The following is a 17,327-nucleotide window of genomic DNA, read 5'->3' on the forward strand; positions in this document are numbered from 1 at the left end:
AGAGAATTTCTGGTTTTTTTTTTGGAAGAAGAGGAGAAATGAAAATTTGAGAAAAAAATTTGTTTTTTATAGAGGGTTGAAACGGCGCCATTTTGGGCCTTAACCCCAGTGGCCAAAACGACGCCATTTTGGCTTTAATGCCCTTTTACCTGCGTGTCGACCCGATCCGACCCGGAGGATCCGCGTGTTTTTGAGCTTTGGGTTATTTATCCCTTTAGCCCTTCCGCTTTTAAATAGTTTTACAATCAATTGCCTTCGTTTTTTAATTTGCCCGATAATTTGTTTTATTTGCAATTTGGTCCCCGGCTACGTCGTTTTAAAGGCTGGATAAATTCTTGCTTTGGTCCCTCTCTTTTTGCTGCGTGTCGCAATTTGATTCTTGTCGCCTTTTATTTTCAAATCAATTCGTATTTTTATTTTATTTCGATTTATTCAATATTTTTAGCATTTTTATTATTTAACCTTATGATTGCTATTATTATTACTATTATTAATTATTATTAGTTTTATTTTCCTTTTATTTATTTGTTACTATTATATTACTATATTGATTAGTTTAATATTATTTTCAGCTTTACTTTTATTCTATATATATATATATATGCATTATGCATGTCCATATTTTATAATAACTTACTTTTACATACATACAAACGTATATATATATTTTATAACTTATTTAATATATACATAAATACTCATATTTTATATATATATATATATATATATTCTCATGGTTTTTTACATATATTAAAATATGTATTTGTATATATTCTTTATTTTATGATTCATATATATATACCTACATATATAGGCTTTTTATATTTGATGATTGTTGTATAAGTATATATGTATATACATACACTTACATAATTTTTCATGTAAAATACGTATATATGCATATGTTTTTTTTATATTTTCATAATTTTATACATATATATAGATGTATATATATTTTTATAATTTTGTTAATCTTGTTCATTTATTTATTTACATGTCCGTTATTATTTGTTATGTTTTATATTTGTTTATTATTGTACATACGTGACTGATTTTATTTATATATATGCGACTTCTTATTTATTTATATTTTGTTTTTCTTATATTATTTTATTTACATCATTATCATCATCATTCTATTACACCCATTTTTAGACTTCAAAAAGAAATTTTAAAAATATAAGTAATATTCGGTATTTTAGATCTTCGAGAGAATCGAGCCCTAACGTATTGGGTTTCGATTTTCTTCGTTGAATTTAAATAATCAAGGTTACTCTTTTAAAAATAATAAAAAGCTCATTATCGGGAATTCAATATGTTGTGTCCTAACGCATTGGATATGACGTATTGTTTTCCGATATGAGAATTTTTTCTAAAAAATAATAAAGGCAATGTTTTGCGTTTGGAAATTCGAGAAAACATTCCCTAAGGTGCTGGGTGTCGATTTTTCTCGTTCGACCAAATAGCTAAATATCCTTTTAAAAAATTTTCAAAAATAAGGCAATGTTTTGCGTTTGGAAATTCGAGGAACGTGCCCTAAGGTACTGGGTTTCGATTTCTCGTTCGACCAAATGACTTAATATCCTTTTCAAAAATTTTCAAAATAAGGCAATGTTTTGCGTTTGGAAATTCGAGAAAACATGCCCTAAGGTACTGGGTGTCGATTTTTCTCGTTCAACCAAATAGCTAAATATCCTTTTCAAAAATTTCAAAATAAGGCAATGTTTTGCGTTTGGAAATTCGAGAAACGTGCCCTAAGGTGCTGGGTTTCGATTTCACGTTTAACCAAATTGCCAAATTTCCTCCTGAATTTTAATCCACGCCATTCGAGTTTTTTTTTTTAAGGATCGTATTTTTAAAATTCTTCAAAGTTCTCAATTTTCGACATTAAGACATTAAGTAATCAACTAGGTACCAATTTTGGGCGTATCAAGGGTGCTAATCCTTCCTCGTGCGTAACCGACTCCCGAACCCATTTTTCTGAATTTCGTGGACCAAAACCGTTGTTTTAATAAAATCAAATTATTTATTAGAAACAACCTTTTTCAAGGTGACCCAATCACACCTCAAAAGGATTGGTGGCGACTCCCGTTTCTTTTTTTTAAAACCCAAGTCGACCCCGTTTTCCATCCAAAAAATGGTGTCAACAGCTTGGCGACTCCACTGGGGACTTTAAATAAGAGAGTCAAGCCACGAGTTGATTATTTCTTGTCTTTTTGTCGAAAGTTGAAAATTTGATTTAAATATACAATCCTCTCATTGCATTTCATTTGTTTTGAGTTATAGTTCTCATCATGTTTTGCATTTTAAATTTTTATATCTTTCTGCATTGCATTGCATGACCGCTGGTCACACCTTTTAAGTGGGAGTGAGAAGCTACTCTTTCGTGAGGTTTTCACCTCCGTGCAGGATAGTGGATCGCTTTCGGGATACATCCGTACCTATGTCTTCGTGAGATTTTCATCTCCGTGCAGCCATAGGGAAATGTATTCCCCTGAACCGAACTCGGTCTGTATGAACCTATAATGGGTGAAGATCGAGGAATCTGCTGGTTTGGGTACCTTATCTTTAGAACCAACCCTCATATAGTGGACTTAGGAACTTAACCTAGGTAGAGCCACTCCAAATCCCTAGTATTTACCTGATTAGGTACTTTTTGTTTTCTGTGCTTGCTTATGTTTTGTTCTAACCCCTCTTGTTGTGTTTTGATTATGATTGCATTACATTGCATTTGCATCTTAGGAAAGAGATATTGATTCAAGTCCGATTACTAAATTAGAAAGCTTGTCATGGAATACGGATTCCTTGATAAAGTGGAAAACAATACGACTTCCCGAATATATTCTGAGAAACACAAGAATGGCGATGGAAAAGTTCGTGACCATGCTTCGTAGCCTGAGGATTCAAGGCAATTATCTAAGAGCCTTCAACATTCCACCCCCTTAAAGAGGCGGACGAGCTTTATGAAGATGGGCAAATGATGGATCGCGACCAAGATCAAGAAAATGAGCTAGCAATGGCATCTATTGGCGAGATTACCTCAAGCATGCAGATGAAGAAAAAGACTGATGTTGTTTCTTGGAATATGAGGGTGAGGTTGTACATGTATCCGTTTTGTGTAAGGGAATTTGCTTTCTAGAAAAGCTTCCTAAATGTAATTGAATCAGAATCGACGTCTCTTTAGGCATTCATTTCATGCATTTGCATTACATTGCATCATATGCATTAGATTTTCACGAGGTGACCTTAATTAGGTAAAATTATTTCAGAAAAGTCTGGAAAACCAACATTTTTGCGGTACCCGAATAAAAAAAAACATGGACCAAAGATTAAAAAACTTGAACGACTCCAAAGGGGGAGGCAAGACCAACTACAACTGCAAATACAAGAGCGGTAAGATAAGGTCCAGCAAGATAGAGTTTTGTGAAGGGGTCGAAAAAATGTTCATATCAATGTCATACATGAAGACAATTGAAAATGGATCTTATTAGATATTCGCCTTTATAAACTTGGGAGTGTTCTAAATAATCGGACTGCAGAAGAAATCTTTGTAGTATTTAGAGCTTACCTAGAGTAATATTCAGAACACACTTGTTGCTTTCAGCCTAAAGGCAACAAGAACTCTTTTGTGAAATAGGCTCATTATTATGCGTCTTTTCGTTCATTTTTTTTAGCCAATATTCTTTTATTCTTTACGAATAAGTATATTTGATTCTTTCATTCTTTTTGATTTTCTTCCAAATTTTATTCTTTTAGATTTTCTTCCAAATCAATTTGGCATTCATAATCATATTGTACATAACTTCATATATTCTTTGTATATTCTTTTGTACCTACAATAGGTCCCTGGATATCAACGACATGAATAACACTGCTACAGACTTAGAATCTCCTTTTGAGCGAGACATGTGTTTGAGGGATCTTACGACTTTGAAGATGACATAGATTGTAGCCTATCCCCAGACTTGTTGAGGATGGTAGAACAAGAGGATAAACAGATCCTACCTCTCAAGGAATCATTAGAAATTGTGAGCTTGGTGAAGACTAGAATTGACCTGACCACAGAGGCGAAGCAAGACCTTGTTGAGTTACCTCTAGAGTTCAAAGATGTCTTTGTATGATCATACCAGGGTATGCCTCGATTCTTATAATAAAACCTGCACAACAGCATGATGTCAGAAATTTACAGTGCGAACGATGCAATTCTTTGCCGGGGCAATGCCTCTCTCATTGATTCAGCATAGCTTTGCCCATTTGAAGTCGAGTTTCCATCCTTTCAAGATGTTGTTGGATTTTATCCTGATTAAAGAGGAAGATCCAAAGTTTTGTCGTAGTTGCGTCCCAAAAGGGCTCTATGAAAAAAATCTGGTACCAAAGAAGGTTTTTCACATACAAGATTAAAGTGGAAGATCTTATGTGGAAGACTTTAGAATAACATTGATTCTGGTCGAAAAGCATGACCAAGACTTGCCTAATCTCATGAGTTCAGACTCAAAAAAAAAATCAAAAAATCAAAAAATCAAAAAAATCAAAAAATCAAAAAAATCAAAAAATAAAAAAATCAAAAAAAAAATCAAAGTCAAAATAAGAAAAAAGAAAAAGAAAAAGGAAAAGGAGAGGTCAAGGCGAAAACCCGCAAAGGGCGCTTTGACCAAAGGTGGATCTAAGTTGAAAACCCGAAAAGGGCGACTCAAATTTCGAGCACAATGAGGCATGGACATCACCATTATCGAAGACTTCTAATGGGCATTGCTTCATTTTGAGAGGCTACTTCATGAGCTAAAGTCATCGTATACCGATACAGAATTTCAGAAAAGAGGGTATTGGAGAATGCATTGAGCTTAAACAATAGCACGATCGCTGAAGTCTCAAATTAACTTAGAAGTAGACACCACGATTCGTCACTGAATTGCCTAGAGTTGAACATCAAAAATTGAAGGAAAATGACTGAGACTTACAAGGATTGACGTGAGAAATTACCATTTGTCCTCATTGTTTGTTGAACATCGGTACTGGGGCAACACCTCTCTTTTTGGTTTACAGGATTGAGGTAGTTCTACCTATTAAAATCCCCTCATTTCTTGTTGAAGGGATCCAATCGCAATGTGATCAGTTGGCCCTATGAAAAGGGTTAAAAGCTATTCATCAGGGTCAGATGTACCATAAATAAATAATATGAGCCCATAATAAACAGGCTCGTCTCAGAAAATTCCACAAGAGGGCTGGATGTTGAAAAGATTCTTCCTTAACGAAAGGATTCTAAAGGGAAATGAATGCCGAACTAGGAAGGTCCCTATGTTGTAAAGAAGACCATTTTTAAAGGAGCACTGATACTGAGTGAGATTGCTAATCCTATAAACTCGGATCCAGTCAAGAAACACTTCGTTTAAAGAAAAAGGAAGGACCAAGGTGAAAACCTGCAAAGGGCACTTTGAGTCAAAAAAAAGAGAAGAAGAAATGAGAAAAATAAAAATGAAAAATGAAAAAAATGAAAAAGTAAAAATGGAGAGGCTAAGGGGAAAACCCGCAAATGGCACCTTAAGCCAAAGGGGATTTAAGTTGAAAACCCGAAGGGCGGCTCAAATATTGATCAAAATGGGGCATAAAGTGATCAGATTGGGGCATATGGTGATCTTGCTATATCTAAAAGGGTAAGGCAACATCTTGGAGCATTGACAAAGTCCTGTAGATCTCCTAAACACATGGTCTTCAGAAAGTTTGTACAGAGAAGTTCAAGCTGCGATATCTGGGGCACCTAACCTTCATACTATTTATATATTGAATTTGTTGTTGTTCTTGGAATACTTCATTCTTTTTCAAGATACGTGTTCCAATCAATTCCTCTTTTATTCTTGCTACCCTTGATAACTCATTCATTTCGAGCTTACTCACAAATCAATTCTATTTCATCCATCGTTATATTCTTTTTTGCAAGTATGTTGCATTGGAATAATGATAGTTTCACAATGAAAGTTTTGCATATTACTCTAGAAGTTTCTAAATAACATAGGGACCTGAAACAGGACTATTGTTTAGAAAACACCAAGTTTAAAGGGTGAAATATCTAAGAAGGAAGAGTCTAAGTTAAAGACTATCCTTTCAGATTTTGTTGTCTAAACATTGATTGAACAAAATGACAAGATGTCGTGTTGGTGGCAAAGCTTCAATGAACCAACAAGCAATGTTTACCAAGCAAAAAGAAAAGGTCTTCTGGGAGAAGAAAATTTTGCAATTGTGCATGAGCATTTGGTATGACACCTTGGGGATGAGGTAAAGGACCAAAGAGTTTCACATTCAATATCATTGAATTACGATAGGAGAAGATTGAGAAAAACCATACCTTCCTACCTTTGGGTTACAGTGGGAGATTGATGGTACAAATTTTATGTCCCAGTGGATTGAACTTTGACGTGCACAGTGGGGGGCAATCAGATTAAGTGTTTCTTTGGATATGCTAGCCGAGCAAGAAGGCGGTGTAACACGTCAGTGATAAAACCTTAATATGCTTTTGTGTGATGATAACTTAAGCATTAAGGAATCATTTTCATGACATTTTGCATTCATACACATCTAGTTAGGAGCATTTGATTCATTCTGATCATGTCATCCTAATCACTAGGCATAAATAAGTTCATAAAATAGAACATACATGTCATGTTCCCTAGAGAACAGATCAGTGAAGAAGCAGATCTTGCCTTCCTGCGTTAACAGTGAAGCAGATCGAAAAAAAAGCATTGCCTTCATTGGTTGCAGTGGAGCTGGTTAAAGAAGCAGATCTTGCCTTCCTGCATTAACAGCGAAGCAGATCGAAAACAAAGCCTTGCCTTCATTGGTTGCAGTGGAGCTGGTTAAAGAAGCAGATCTTGCCTTCCTGCGTTAACAGCGAAGCAGATCGAAAACTAAGCCTTTCCTTCATTGGTTACAGTGGAGCTGGTTAAAGAAGCAGATCTTGCCTTCCTGCGTTAACAGCGAAGCAGATCGAAAACAAGCCTTGCCTTCATTGGTTACAGTAGAGCTGGTTAAAGAAGCAGATCTTGCCTTCCTGCGTTAACAGCGAAGCAGATCGAAAACAAACCTTGCCTTCATTGGTTACGGTGGAGCTGGTTAAAGAAGCAGATCTTGCCTTCCTGCGTTAACAACGAAGCAGATCGAAAACAATCCTTGCCTTCTTGGTTACAGTGGAGCTGGTTAAAGAAGCAGATCTTGCCTTCTGCGTTACGCAAGCGATCGAAAACAAGCCTTGCCTTCATTGGTTACTGATGGAGTGGTTAAAAAAGAGATCTTGCCTTCTGCGTTAACAATGCAAGCGATCGAAAACAAGCATTGCCTTCATTGGTTACAGTAGAGCTGGTTAAAGAAGCAGATCTTGCCTTCCTGCGTTAACAGCGAAGCAAATCGAAAACAAGCCTTACCTTCATTGGTTACAGTGGAGCTGGTTAAAGAAGCAGATCTTGCCTTCCTGAATTAACAGCGAAGCAGATCGAAAACAAGTCTTGCCTTCATTGGTTGCAGTGAAGCGGATTAAAAGATCTTATCTCTCTGAAGTTACAGTAGAGAAGATCGTATCAGGTCTTATCTCCCTAAGATTACAGCAGAGCAGATTGAAGCTAGTAATCCTATCTCCCTGAGATTACAGTGGAGCGGATTAAAATAAAGGATCTTATCTCTCTGAAGTTACAGTAGAGTAGATCGTGCCAGATCTTATCTCCCTGAGATTACAGCGGAGCAGATTGAAGTTAGTAATCCTATCTCCCTGAGATTACAGTGGAGTGGATTAAAATAAAGGATCTTATCTCTCTGAAGTTACAGTAGAGTAGATCGTGTCAGATCTTATCTCCCTGAGATTACAGCGGAGCAGATTGAAGCTAGTAATCCTATCTCCCTGAGATTACAGTGGAGCGGATTAAAATAAAGGATCTTATCTCTCTGAAGTTACAGTAGAGTAGATTATTTCAGATCTTATCTCCCTGAGATTACAGCGGAGCAGATTGAAGCTAGTAATCCTATCTCCCTGAGATTACAGTGGAGCGGATTAAAATAAAGGATCTTATCTCTCTGAAGTTACAGTAGAGTAGATTGTATCAGGTCTTATCTCCCCGAGATTACAGCGGAGCAGATTGAAGCTAGTAATCCTATCTCCCTGAGATTACAGTGGAGCGGATTAAAATAAAGGATCTTATCTCTCTGAAGTTACAGTACAGTAGATTGTATCAGGTCTTATCTCCCCGAGATTACAGTGGAGCAGATCGAAGCTAGTAATCCTATCTCCCTGAGATTACAGTGGAGCGGATTAAAATAAAGGATCTTATCTCTCTGAAGTTACAGTAGAGTAGATGGCATCAGGTCTTATCTCCCTGAGATTACAGTGGAACAGACCGAGAAATTTCAGGTTTTACCTCCCTGTGGTTACAGTGGAGTACATTGAAGCTGATAAGTCTATCTCCCTGGTTGGCAGTGGAATAGATTGAAGATCGAATATGGCAGATTTTACCTCTTTGTGATTACAGTGGAGTACATTGAAGCCAGTAATTCTATCTCCCCGACGTTGCGGAGTGGGTCGAAGCGCCAATGCCTATACCTCTGAAATTGCAGTTGGAGCCAGTAATTCTATCTCCCTGACGTTGCAGTAGTGAAGCAGACTAAAACCACGAATCTCGTCCCCCTAAAGTTGCTGCAAAGAAGATTGAAGCTACAAGTCGGATCTTGATGAAGTGCAGTGGAGTGGATTGAAGCGACAAGACACAGTAGACTGGAATGAGGCTACCTGAAGAAGAGAAGCGTCAAGAGAAGTCGAGACTCGACGAGCCCGGGCAAAATTGGGCTTTCTTAGTCTTTGCTCTGTTATCGTTACACGAAACGAGCAAAGAGGGGCAGCTGTACAAGCCCATTTTGCCCGGCCCATTACAAACCCATCTTAAACAAACCCAAAATAACCCAAACTCAACCCACCTAAACACTGGCCCAAAACCCGAAGCCCAAATGCACCGGCCCAACTACCCAAAGCCCAACCAACCTAAATTTCCAATAGTCAACCTAGGGTTTCGGTTTTCAAAACCTAGCCTAGCTAATGCGCATGACGTCCCTAGCCTACCCTAGCGCCCATTGCCGCTTCATAGCGCAAGTGGCCACCTGCTCTCTGCCACCGTCCAACTGCTCACCTGCAAACAAACAAAGAAAGCAGCAACAACAAGCAAAGAAAAATAAAAAAATTGTAAAATGGCTTGATATAAAAAGCCATTCTAATCAAAAACAAAGGGGGGATTTGCTAGGATTTTTTTGTTCTCTTTCGGCAAAAGCCAAACAATGTAAAAGGGGGATTCTCTTTTTTCTTTCTTTTGTAACATTTCACAAAAACAAGAAATATAAAAATCAAAGGTGATTTTCGTTTTGCATTTCTTTTCTTTTTTACCTTTTTTTTATTGTTGTTTATTTTTATTTTTTATTCTTTTAAAAAACAGTTTACATTTGCAAAAAAGAAAAAAACTATAAAGAGAAAAAAACCTTCTTGTTTTTTACCACACTGCACGGTGGTCGGGCGTGATTCTGGTGGTGGCTCTCGGCCGGGCTTTTGACCGGGGAGGGAGAGGGTGTGAGAGAATTTCTGGGTTTTTTTTTTGGAAGAAGAGGAGAAATGAAAATTTGAGAAAAAATTTGTTTTTATAGAGGTTGAACGGCACCGTTTTGGGCCTTAACTTGATGGTACAAAACGACGCTGCTTTTGGCTTTAATGCCCTTTACCGCGTGTCGACCCGATCCGACCGGAGGATCCGCGTGTTTTGAGCTTTGGGTTATTTATCCCTTTAGCCCTTCCGCTTTTAAATAGTTTTACAATCAATTGCCTTCTGTTTTTTTAATTTGCCCAGTAATTTGTTTTTATTTGCAATTTGGTCCCCCGAAGCTACGTCGTTTTAAAGGCCGGATAAATTTTGCTTTGGTCCCTCTCTTTTTTGCGTGTCGTAATTTGATTCTTATCGCTTTTTATTTTCAAATCATTGTATTTTTATTTTATTTCGATTTAGTCAAATATATTTTAGCATTTTATTATTTAACCTTATGATTGCTATTATTATTACTATTATTAATTATTATTAGTTTTATTTTCCTTTTATTTATTTGTTACTATTATATTACTATATTGATTAGTTTAATATTATTTTCAGCTTTACTTTTATTCTATATATATATATGCATTATGCATGTCCATATTTTATAATAACTTACTTTTACATACATACAAACGTATATATATATCTTATAACTTATTTAATATATACATAAATACTCATATTTTATATATATATATATATATATATATTTTCTCATGGTTTTTTACATATATTAAAATATGTATTTGTATATATTCTTTATTTTATGATTCATATATATATACCTACATATATAGGCTTTTTATATTTGATGATTGTTGTATAAGTATATATGTATATACATACACTTACATAATTTTCATGTAAAAATACGTATATATGCATATGTTTTTTTATATTTTCATAATTTTATACATATATATAGATGTATATATATTTTTATAATTTTGTTAATCTTGTTCATTTATTTATTTACATGTCCGTTATTATTTGTTATGCTTTATATTTGTTTATTATTGTACATACGATTGATTTTATTTATATATATGCGACTTCTTATTTATTTATATTTTGTTTTGCTTATATTATTTTATTTACATCATTATCATCATCATTCTATTACACCCATTTTTTAGACTTCAAAAAAGAAATTTTAAAAATATAAGTAATATTCGGTATTTTAGATCTTCGAGAGAATCGAGCCCTAACGTATTGGGTTCCGATTTTCTTCGTTGAATTTAAATAATCAAGGTTACTCTTTTAAAAATAATAAAAAGCTCATTATCGGGAATTCAATATGTTGTGTCCTAACGCATTGGATATGACGCGCTGTTTTCCCGATATGAGAATTTTTTCTAAAAAATAATAAAGGCAATGTTTTGCGTTTGGAAATTGAGAAAACATGCCCTAAGGTCTTTGGGTGTCGATTTTTCTCGTTCGCCAAATAGCTAAATATCCTTTTAAAAATTTTCAAAAATAAGGCAATGTTTTGCGTTTGGAAATTCGAGAGCGTGCCCTAAGGTCTTGGTTTCGATTTCTCGTTCGACCAAATGACTTAATATCCTTTTCAAAAATTTTCAAAATAAGGCAATGTTTTGCGTTTGGAAATTCGAGAAAACATGCCCTAAGGTACTGGGTGTCGATTTTTCTCGTTCAATCAAATAGCTAAATATCCTTTTCAAAAATTTCAAAATAAGGCAATGTTTTGCGTTTGGAAATTCGAGAAACGTGCCCTAAGGTGCTGGGTTTCGATTTCACGTTTAACCAAATTGCCAAATTTCCTCCTGAATTTTAATCCACGCCATTCGAGTTTTTTTTTAAGGATCGTATTTTTAAAATCCTTCAAAGTTCTCAATTTTCGACATTAAGACATTAAGTAATCAACTAGGTACCAATTTTGGGCGTATCGAGGGTGCTAATCCTTCCTCGTGCGTAACCGACTCCCGAACCCATTTTTCTGAATTTCGTGGACCAAAACCGTTGTTTTAATAAAATCAACTTATTTATTAGAAACAACTTTTTTTCAAGGTGACCCAATCACAACTCAAAAGGATTGGTGGCGACTCCCGTTTCTTTTTTTTAAAACCCAAGTCGACCCCGTTTTCCATCCAAAAAATGGTGTCAACAATGTAGGCTGTGTGGTGACAGATGTCGAGTTGAGGATGGTGATTGATGAGAGGGTCATAAAGAGTAATCATGGGAAAGGTGAAAATGGTGGAGGGTCCAAGAGCAAGAGCTGGTGGTATCCGCTTGGGGCTTGAGGAGTGCTGGTAATGGATGCAAAGGAGGTGGTGTGGTTGGATAAAGGTGATGGCAATAAGTTGAGGCAAAAGCCGAGAGAGGTGAAGTAGTGGTGGAAGCTTTCTGTTAAGTGTTAATTTTGATAGGAGATGGTGAATGAAATTGTAATGATGATTGGGGGAGTCTATGCGAATGTGAGAATTGAAGTGAAGGTGCCAAGAGAGAATTAAAGTGGATGAAAGGATTGCTCTATGGTTTAAGGTTTTCTTTTATTGTATGGGCTTAAGAATATTTAGACCCACAATATGTTAGCTTAAAAAAGTAATATTTTTTAAAGAAGATTCCTGTTTTTTTTTAATAAGAGAATAACAAATTATATTTTTCCTGATTTTTAGCTTTTTTTTTGCTATAAAATTTAAATTCAACTAAAATGCTAAAAATAAGGAGAAAAATATGATTTGTCATTCTCCTAATAAAATGGATAGAGATGACGTGAAATTACAGTTTCATAAAATTCCTTCTCATATTTTTGTTATTTTGTTGGGAAAAAAGAGCTTAAAAATACATTTGCTGTTAGAAACAAGAATAAACAAAATAAAAGATTGCACCTCGTGTATTCTTATATCTTGAGCTCTTGTTTAATTTTTCTTTTAAAAACAAGTTTAATTTTTGGAGATTAAGGTTATTAAAAAATTTGTTTAGTTATTGAAAATTATTAATTTAAGAAAAATGAATATAAGTATTTAAAGATGTTGAAGGAATTTTATTTACATTCTTGTTAGAAACAAAAAAAAGTCAATATCAACAAAAGAAAAAGGCATAGAACATAGGGCAAACTACACTTATGGTCACTTTTATTTACTTTAAGTTATATTTTAATCACTTATGTTTGAAATGTTACGTTTTAGTCATTTACGCTATTGTATTGTAACATTTTAGTTACTGAACCGTTAGTTGTCATTAACGGTGCAATGGTAAGCTGACGTGACACGTAAAATCATCATTTTAAACAAAAATTTTAGGTTAAATTATACAAGCGATCCCCATATTTGTTTTTGTTTTGAGCAATTTAATTTTTTTCTTTTTATTTTCTTTAAACTTTCCTTTTCTTTTTTTTTTCATTCTCTTCTGTTTTTTCCTCTATTTTCCTACCTTCTTCATTTCTTTTAACATATCAAGAAATCGAATTGGCAGTGAAGAAAGAAGTGGGAGGTCGGAAGCCATCATTGCCTATAATCAAAACTCATAAACCTATACGATGGTTCTTTCTTCATTGCCAATTCGACTTCCTGATATGTTAAAAGAAATAGAGAAGGTAGGAAAATAGAGGGGGAAGCAAAAGAGAATGGAAAATAAAGAAGAAGAAAAAGGAAAGTTAAAAGAACATAAAAGAAAAAATTAAATTGCTCAAAAGGAAAAAATATAGGGGACTAATTGTATAATTTAACCTAAAAATTTTGTTTGAAATGATAATTTGACATACCACGTCAGTTTACCGTTACATTGTTAATAAAAATTAACGGCGCAATGACTAAAATGTTACAACATGACAACGTAAGTGACTAAAACATAACATTTCAAATATAAGTGACTAAATTGTAACCTGAGTTAAACAAATGGGTGTATTTTACCCTAGAACATAGACAACTGGGCTTGAAGCAAAAACATTGAAACATAAAGGACCAGATAGCAAATAACAAAAGTTAAAAACCCAAGTAAAGATATTAAATAGACTTCAGATCGGATCTGTGCTGGGTGCTCAAAGATCTGATAGGGGCAAAGCAAAGCAAAGCGGAGCCGGAAAAAGAAGAAACCAGAGAAGAGGGGAAAGGGAAATGGAGCTACTGGAAATTACAGGAATGGGGTCTTTGGGATGAACCATTCGAAAGCTTTTCATCGTTTTAGTCATAAATTGAAATTCTTCCCGAGGCCACCCATTCCAGTGATTTCCAGAGGCTTATCCCTTTCCCTTACATCTTCCTTGATTTGTTTATATATGGAAATGGAAGAAAGTAAGGTCGTATCTTTGTAAATTTTTTCTTCTTTTTTTAGTCTCTTCTTGATCTCATCTGTTTTGTTATGGTATAAAAAAAAATCTCAGGCTAGCTGCTTCTGCTTGTATTGTGAGGGATCTCAGATTGTATGGGAAATTTGAGCAGGAAAACTGCAGAATCTAGTCAATCTTGGATTTTGGAGGAGAATGTTCAATTAATGTTGTTCACTCATTTCACTTATACATTTGAATTATGTTAATGTTCATAAATTATGCTAACAGAAGTTGATGCGAATATAGCAAAGGAGAAGGTACAAAAGGGATTATAGGCGTAACACTATCACTCACAATTAAATTAGTAAAGTCATGACAGTTTCATCATTTTTATTTAGTTAAGTTGTGAAATAGATTATAATTTTTTTTCAAATTATATTTCCTATAAAATAATTTATACAAAAGATTAATAGAAATATCTTAATACAAAATTTACTTTATTTTGCCAACCTTTTCTCCCAAATTGAAATAGAAACAAAAAAACAGGAGAGTAATCAAGGACATTCATCTTTTTAATTTTTTATTGAATAAAGAAAATCTAAAGGAAAATTTCTCGCATGCTTTTTTTTTTTAACCTAGGTATCCCTCTCGACTTCAGTGATTAATTTTTTTGAAAAAATAAATAATCAATTTTAAAATATGATGCAATTTTGTGAATGATAATTGAATCCCAACCGATTTTATTGCTATCCAAATATAAGATAATTGTTGATTGAAGCACAAAGTCAGTCCCTACATTAATCTATCCACGGATCCGCCTCAGTAGGCGTGGTGTGGACCCCCTAGATTTGAATAACAACTTCTATTAGCTTAATGTTGGATCGAAAAAAATTTAAAGTTAATTGAATTGACGAGTTTTATTTTATCATCTTAACAAAATTTGAATTCTTTTTCAAATCGAGTGAAATAGTTCGAGTTAACTTAAAAAATTATATATATCAAATTAAAATCTTATTATATTATAATTAATTACATGGTAGAGCACAAAATTTTGAAACATACATATTTGAAAACTTTTTCAAAGAAAACAAACATTTTAGTATGACAAACTTGAATCACTAATTAACTTATTTTGTTCTCCAAAATTATTATTTTAGAAAATTTTAAAATTTTAGCTTTTCTTATATGTTTTTAGATTTTTTTATTTTTTATATTTTCTGAAAAATATAGATTTTGAAATTTTATAAATATTTTAAATTTAAAAAATCATTCTAATTTTCTTTTTGTAATTTTTATTGAGAGAGACTAATTTGCTTATTTTCAAAATTGATAGGGACCAAAGGGCTATTTGCACCAATCTGTTATTTGAGTGATTCAAATTGTAAAATTCAACTCGAACTCGAAACTCGAATAACTTGACTCAATTAACTCGAAATTCGAATTCTTTTTCGAATTTTTCGAATCGAATCGAGTTTTGCTGACCCCTAACTTCTACACTGATTTCATCCCATCTAAATTCAAATTAAGTAATCTTAAAAATTATTTTATTTAATTTTAATTATAGAAAATAAATATTAATAACATATTTTTAAATATAAAAAATTATGAAATGGTGAATCTGATGAATTTAAGCTCACACCGACCTCTTGTCTATTGAAGACAAGAAAATGGTTTGGGGTATGTCCATTTTTACCTTTACATGTGGCTCTAGGCCATCCATAATTTCATAATCTTATTTGCCATCTATGCCTTAGGGGTTGAACATTACAAGATTTGGAACCACAGTTTGCCAAATTCTTGCTCGTCTCCCACAACGTGCCATTTTCCTAACTCTCAACTACTAGTCTATGTACTATACTTTTGCCTTCTACATTCTTCTACCATGTGTTTATAAACAAGTGCAGCCCCAAACATTGATCTACTCAACACTTGGCGCACCACAATGGCTCACCACTGGCATCCCCCACCTCCACCAGACCCCTTTGCACCCCCACCACCTGGACCTCCGGCAACACCTCCACCAGACCCCTTTGCTCCACCACCGCCAGGGCATCCGGCACCACCTCCGCCAGACCCCTTCGCACCACCTATGTTTGGGCAGCCTCCACCGCCTAACACTTCTGCACCAGCACCACCTATTCCGCACAATCCGCCACCACCTCCTCCAGGTCCAGGAGGACCTCCTCCACCACCCCCATATTAGCCTATAGCATAAAATTTTGATTAGATTCTCATAGGATTGTAACAATAAATAAGAGAGTATATATTGTTATGTTGAATGTTGGAAGTGCATGAGAGTGAAATAATAAACTTTATGTTACAATAAATGAGTCGGTGGTTGTTCACACCCAAATTCAAAATATAAGAAATAAATTTTGTATTTGATTTATGTCATGTGTTGTTTGGAACGTAACCAACCCTGATGCAAGTCAGTTTTTATTTCATTCCCTTCACTTGTGTAACCTATCAAATATCAAGAAATTATTAAAATATTTCTTTTGCCTAATAAATTATATTGTTATGGGATATATTCATCTTTTACATAATCCTAATAAATTTTACTATTTCAACAGCAATTTCAGTTATTTTTTGTATGAATTTTTAAATATATTTTTAACATAATTTATGTAATAAATCAGAAGTAAATAAACAATAAATATAAAATCAAAATTAAAAGTCAAAAAACAGTCCCTTTACACTGGGCTCAATATGGCCCAAACTAAACACAACCCCTACCCAAAATCAAATTACCCAATACACCCCAGTCCAACTACCCAAAACCCACTAAAATCCAAACCAGCGTCGTTGTTTTAAGGGTTTTATGCGTGATATAAAAACGGCGTCGTTTAGCGGCCTTTTGACCCGCGTGGTGACCCGACCCGAGGGAAGGATCCGCGCATTTCATCTCAATGGTCTATTTTCACAATGAGCCCCTCTGCGTTTTGTGTTGTTTTAAATTTGATTTTCATTAATTTTTTAATTTGTATTGCACATTTGGTCTCGATTTCAAATGGATCTGCGTTCAAACGGTGCCGTTTCCTATGTTTGATTTTGAATATCAGGATTTTTGTGTTTAATTGCTGCATTAGTCCCTTCAATTTCAAAAAACTTCAAATCGGTTCTCTTTTATTTTATTTTATTTATTTTCAAATTTTGCCTCAAACACTTGCTTTAATCCTTTTTGTATACTTGTTTTTTTTTAAAAAAAAAAGAAAGAAGATTAACGAATTTGACGTCAATGTTATTATTATTATTATTATTAGTTTTATTTCCCTTTTATTTATTCGTTAATATATTGAATAGTTTTGCTCTTTAGGTTTATTTTTTATTCTATATATATATATATATGCATTATGCTTGTACATACATTTTATACTTTATTTATGCATGCATACAAACGCATTTTTATTTTATAATATATGCCTATATATATCTATATACCTTTTATTATTTTCCTATATATATACATACACACATGTATCTTTTATATTTAT

General features: G+C 34.1%; 1 long non-coding RNA gene across 1 annotated transcript; it reads left to right on the forward strand.

The window, feature by feature from the left end:
- Window positions 1–13,602: 13,602 nt before the first annotated feature.
- On the forward strand, window positions 13,603–14,080 carry LOC105763163 (uncharacterized). Its single transcript, XR_001124109.2, has 2 exons — window positions 13,603–13,858; window positions 13,948–14,080. It is a non-coding gene; the product is annotated as an uncharacterized LOC105763163 (long non-coding RNA).
- The last annotated feature ends 3,247 nt before the right edge of the window (window positions 14,081–17,327 follow it).

Source organism: Gossypium raimondii, chromosome 12, assembly GCF_025698545.1.
Source record: "Gossypium raimondii isolate GPD5lz chromosome 12, ASM2569854v1, whole genome shotgun sequence".
In the NCBI taxonomy this organism is placed as follows: Eukaryota; Viridiplantae; Streptophyta; class Magnoliopsida; order Malvales; family Malvaceae; genus Gossypium; species Gossypium raimondii.